Source organism: Martes martes (genome assembly GCF_963455335.1).
Source record: "Martes martes genome assembly, chromosome: 4".
NCBI lineage: Eukaryota > Metazoa > Chordata > Mammalia > Carnivora > Mustelidae > Martes > Martes martes.
The window spans coordinates 66,426,394-66,431,492 of record NC_137891.1 but is presented as its reverse complement, the minus strand read 5'-3'; the positions used below and the strand labels follow the sequence as shown (position 1 = coordinate 66,431,492).

At 38.5% G+C, this 5,099-nt stretch overlaps 1 pseudogene across 1 annotated transcript; it reads left to right on the top strand.

The window, feature by feature from the left end:
- The first annotated feature begins 4,030 nt into the window (after nucleotides 1–4,030).
- Nucleotides 4,031–4,787, top strand: LOC308340690 (protein BTG3-like; annotated as a pseudogene). The gene has a single exon. The product of its transcript is annotated as a protein BTG3-like (transcript).
- The last annotated feature ends 312 nt before the right edge of the window (nucleotides 4,788–5,099 follow it).

Here is a 5,099-nt window from a genome sequence, read left to right as displayed (position 1 = left end):
GCAGCATCAAATAAGAAAATATTGACTTTTCCTAATTAAACTTATGAGCTTATGACTCTTGGCAGACAGTAAGTTTCTAAGTTATATCATTTTTTTACTTCCTACTGGCTACTACTAAACAGATCTGAAAGGGCTTCATAAATATTAAGATAACTAACCTTTCAAACTTTTATCGTCCACTTTTTTTTAGATGGTACTTCATTCAGATCTTGTTTCTTCCTGGAAGGCACTGGATCTTATTCCCAAAATATTGAGGTACATGACTTCCCTTTCCACACATGGTAAGTAGTAAGTACCTGGCCATGAAGGACACTGGGACCAGTAAGAGGGTGTGAAAGGGAGGGAGCAAATACATGTACATTACAATATCTGGGAAGTACTGCCCCTTTGTATATGCCTTCCATAATAGCATTTTGTCTTTCCCAGTTGGATTAACAATCCCTGCAATACAGGCATCTTGTCTTTCTGTTGCACTTGGTAATCTGTTGCAATGGACATTCACTAAGAATTTGTTGATTCACAAGTGATGCAAACTAGAACGTGTAAAAAATAAAGCTATCCTACCTACGATGTGTCCATTTTTAAGGCTGCAAATAACATAAGACGCTGTCATGAATGCTTAATAGAAAAGCTGCAGTGTGCAGCTTATATATACAGCTAATCTGGGAGCTATAAACTGGGAGAAAAATATAATGTAACAGAATGTTCTCAACACTTGCCTGCTTACAAGAAATTGAGAAATTACAATTTGGAAGGTATCAATAGTGTCTGCTAAATCATCTGTTATTAAATATATTATCAAGGGAATAAATCTTTTTGTTGCATATTATAAGAAAACAGATTTATCAAAATGTCAAAGAAAAGAAAGAGAGGGGAAAGGATATGTTGTAAAATATCCTTTGTTAAAATAGCAGTCGCCATTTCCCCTTTATTTTTATAGCTGTTAAATGACAACAGAGACAACAAAAACTAGTAGTCATTAAAAATTTCCAACTATATACATTTATACATTCAATTATACAATATTGCCTTACTTAGCAATTCTTTTTTACAACAACCACATAAGATAATTCACAGAATTACCTCAAAGGGATCTCTAGCTGCTCTAGTAAAAACTTAGGAAATATCACAGACCTGTACCCCTGGGGATAAAAATACATTATATGTTTATTAAAATAAAAAAAAAAAAAATTTCCAAAAAAAAAAAAAAAAAAAAAAAAAAAAAAAAAAAAACTTAGGAAATAATTTAGTTTCTCCGCAGGACCATTTTCAGTAAGTCAATTATGACAAACTAGTTGACGGTGAACTCTAACCTAGCTAACAACATCCAGTGTTTACTGATACAATGCTTCAAGCAATGGGCGGGGGCATTTGTCTCTTTGGAGACAAAGAGAGTCCATAAGAAGCAGAAACAAGAGCTGAGGTGCAGCAACATCACCACTATCTTCAGACAAGGCAAGGAAGGATAGAGACTACTAGCATGCTAGAGGCTAGGCTAGCATGCTAGGCTAGAGACTACTGGCATGCCTCCCTCTCTGGGTCCTGCCCCCTTGACCTTCTCCCTACCCCATGCATATCCCCCTATTACATCTGCTCTGACAACTGCCATCACCCTCCATAGTCCATGCATGTATGATTTCTCTCTTGAACTAAGACAGTGGTCGCTTACCTTCCTGGACTCTGTTTCCAGTCTCTTTTCCCTTGACTGCCACTTGAGTGAAATTTCCATCAACGGACAGGCTTAAATCACTTCATTCCACCAACTCCCTAAGGCCTATAGCTCCTGGAGAACAGAAACACTGTCTTTCTCACTCTCATATCCCCAGTGCTAGCATGGCTCCTGGCACACAGTAAGTTTTCAGTAAATGTTGGTTGAATAAATATAGAATGAAGTGTGACATGCAAACCCCTTTACAATCTGGCCACATCTGACTTTCATAGCCTCACTTTCAGCTATCCCTTCAAATGTTTCAGCAGTTCAGAATTGCTCTATTTTCCCAAACACACAATGCATTTTCAAATTTCTGATCTCTAATGGAGCAACTCTGTTTAAAATATTTCTTGCCCATTTCAATTGTTACCTCCTAATTCATGTGGTGAAGTTCTGACTGACACACATTAAATGAATGAATGAGCTAACAACTCACGGAATACCCTTGCCTCTATTTCTACATCTCACTGGCAGGACTACTCTGTCAACACTGCTTCCCCAATTTCCTTCCTGTCCTGATTCATATTCTACCACTTAATAATATTAACTAAAACTAGCTATGTCAGTCTGAACCAGACTCAGTTTCCTTATTTGTTTTTTAAAATGTGGTTGGGAAACATTCTGGGATGATGTCAGCCTGGGTCTTTGTTTCTACTCTCATTCTTATTTCTCCCACTTTTTTTTTTTTTTAAGATTTTATTTATTTATTTGACAGAGAGAGAGAGAGACTACAAGTAGGCAGAGAGACAAGCAGAGAGAGACTGGGGGAAGCAGGCTCCCCGCCAAGCAGAGAGCCCAACATGGGGCTCGACCCCAGGACCCTGAGATCATGACCTGAGCCAAAGGCAGAGAGGCTCAACCCACTGAGCCACCCAGGCATCCCTCTCCCACTTTTTGATAAAAGATCTGGAAATAAAATATTTTACCATGTGCTCAGGAAACAGAAGGGTAAGTAAGCACTTATGAACCACTTGGTGTATGGAGGGGGAACAGAAAAAGAGATCAGAAAAGTAGGTTTGGGGTGGATTTGAATATATTCATTGAATATCATTTAACGAGCAAAATAAATAGCTAATGGGGGAAAAGTTGTGTGTGTGTGTGTGTGTGTGTGTGTTTGGGGTGGCTCACTGTTAATGACAGAGGCAATCCCACCCTCATTTGACATTTAGTTCCCAAGGAAATTCAGCAGGGCAGCCAGTGGAGGACACATTTTGTTTGTAACTCCAGGAGGACCAAGCTACTGCAGAGGAAACTGGCTTCTCTGAACAACCATGGGACAATGCTAAGATTGCCTAAGGGAGAACCAGAGCTGGAGACCACTGATCCTCCCCAGTATTGAGAACCACACTGCTTAAAGAGACCTCAAATTCTGCTCATATGGAATTCAACCCCATCCCCCTATAGCTGATAAGAGCAGTAAAGAGTTTGTGGACCATACCTGAATAGGTGGCTCCTATTAAGGCAAATTTAATGGCAGAAGAAACCTAAAGAGAACTTTAATTAAAACATAATGATAACTCTTCCACACTGTTTTTCCAGAGTGGCTGCACCAGTTTGCATTCCCACCAATGATGTAAGGAGGGTTCCCCTTTCTCCTCATCCCTGCCATCATATGTTCTTTCTTGTGTTGTTAATTTTAGCCCTTCTAACTGGTTTGAGGCAGTATCTCACTGTAGTTTTGATCTTTAGTTCCCTGATGATAAGTGATATGGAGCATCTTTTCATGTGTCTGTTGGCCATCTGGATGTCTTCTTTGGTAGAACATATGCCCATTTTTAAACAGGATTATTTGGTTTTGGTATGGAGTTTTATAAGTTCTTTATATATTTTGGATACTAATCCTTTATTGGATATGTCATTTACAAATATCTTCTCCCATTCCATAGGTTGCATTTTAGTTTTGGTGATTGTTTCCTTCACTGTGGAGAAGGTTTTTATTTTTTATTCTTTTTATTTATTTTTTTTTTGAGAAGGTTTTTATTTTGATGAAGACAACTCCTGGGTAGATTTTCTTTTTTCAGATTACATTTCTTTATTCACTTTTTTAAAGACTGGTTTTATGGATAGATTTATTTGAAAGAAAGAAATATGTCTGGCACCTTAAAAAATAAACATTACTTCAGAATTTAAAACCTACAAAAAGAATCCAAAAAATACTACTGCTGAAATACCAAGTAGTCATCAGGATTAGTAAGATTAAAAATATGACAGAGGCTGGCTGCCGCATAGCACGGCCCGCTGTGGTGGCGAAGTCGGTTCCCGGCCTGGAGAGGGTCTGGATGCCAAATCTGTGGCCCCAGGGTGGTGGCTGCAGGAAAGATGAAGAAAGAAATTGCTGCTGTTGTCTTCTTTTTCACAAGGCTAGTTCGAAAACATGACAAGTTGGAAAAAAAGGCAGTTGAGAGGTTTGCTGAGAAATTGACACTTATACATCAAGAAAAATATAAACATCACTGGTATCCAGAAAAAAACATCAAAAGGAGAGCCTTACAGATGCATTTGTGTCAATAAGTTTCAGAGAGTTGATCCTGATGTCCTGAAAGCCTGTGAGAAGCTGCATCTTGTACAGTGATCTAGCCTTACCAAAGGAACTCACTCTTTGGGTGGATCCATGTGAGGTATGCTGTTGGCGTGGAGAGAAAAACAATGCATTCATTGTTGCCAGCTTTGAAAATGAGGATGAGAACAAGCATGAAATCTCCAGGAAAGTTACCAGGGCCCTTGATAAGTTACTTCTGATTATCATTCAGGATCCTCTTCTTCAGATGAAGAAACAAGTAAGGAAGTAGAAGTGAAACCCACTTCCGTGAGTGCGACCCCAAGCCCTGTGTACCAGATTTCAGAATTGATGTTCCCACCTCTTCCAATGTGGCACCCTTTGCCCAGAAAAAAGCCAGGAATGTACCAAGGGAATGGTCATCAGAATCACTATCCTCCTTCTATTCCATTTGGTTATCCAAATCAGGGAAGAAAGAATAAACCATTTTGCCTAATTCCAGTACCATGGGTACCCTCTCCTGGAATGCATTGTGACTGGAATCACTGGATTAATCCTCACATGTTAGCACCTCACTAGCTGCTTTTGATTCTGTTGGTGTCAATGCTGAGAGAAGATAGAATAAGCCTGACCACATTAAAAGTTAAAAGTTCATACTCATAGTAGTAAAGTTAGATGGGCCAAACTATCAAACTTACTTTTATAGAAAAGTTATTGATAATAATCTTTCTTTAAAAATGTATATGTACTTTAGATATATTGATATAGTTTGAGAAACTTTATTAAAGTTAGTCAAGTGCCTGAGTTTTTAATATTGGACTTGAGTATTTACATATTATACATCAACTCTGTTGGATACAAGAATACTGTAGCAGCAGACGATCTGTTCTA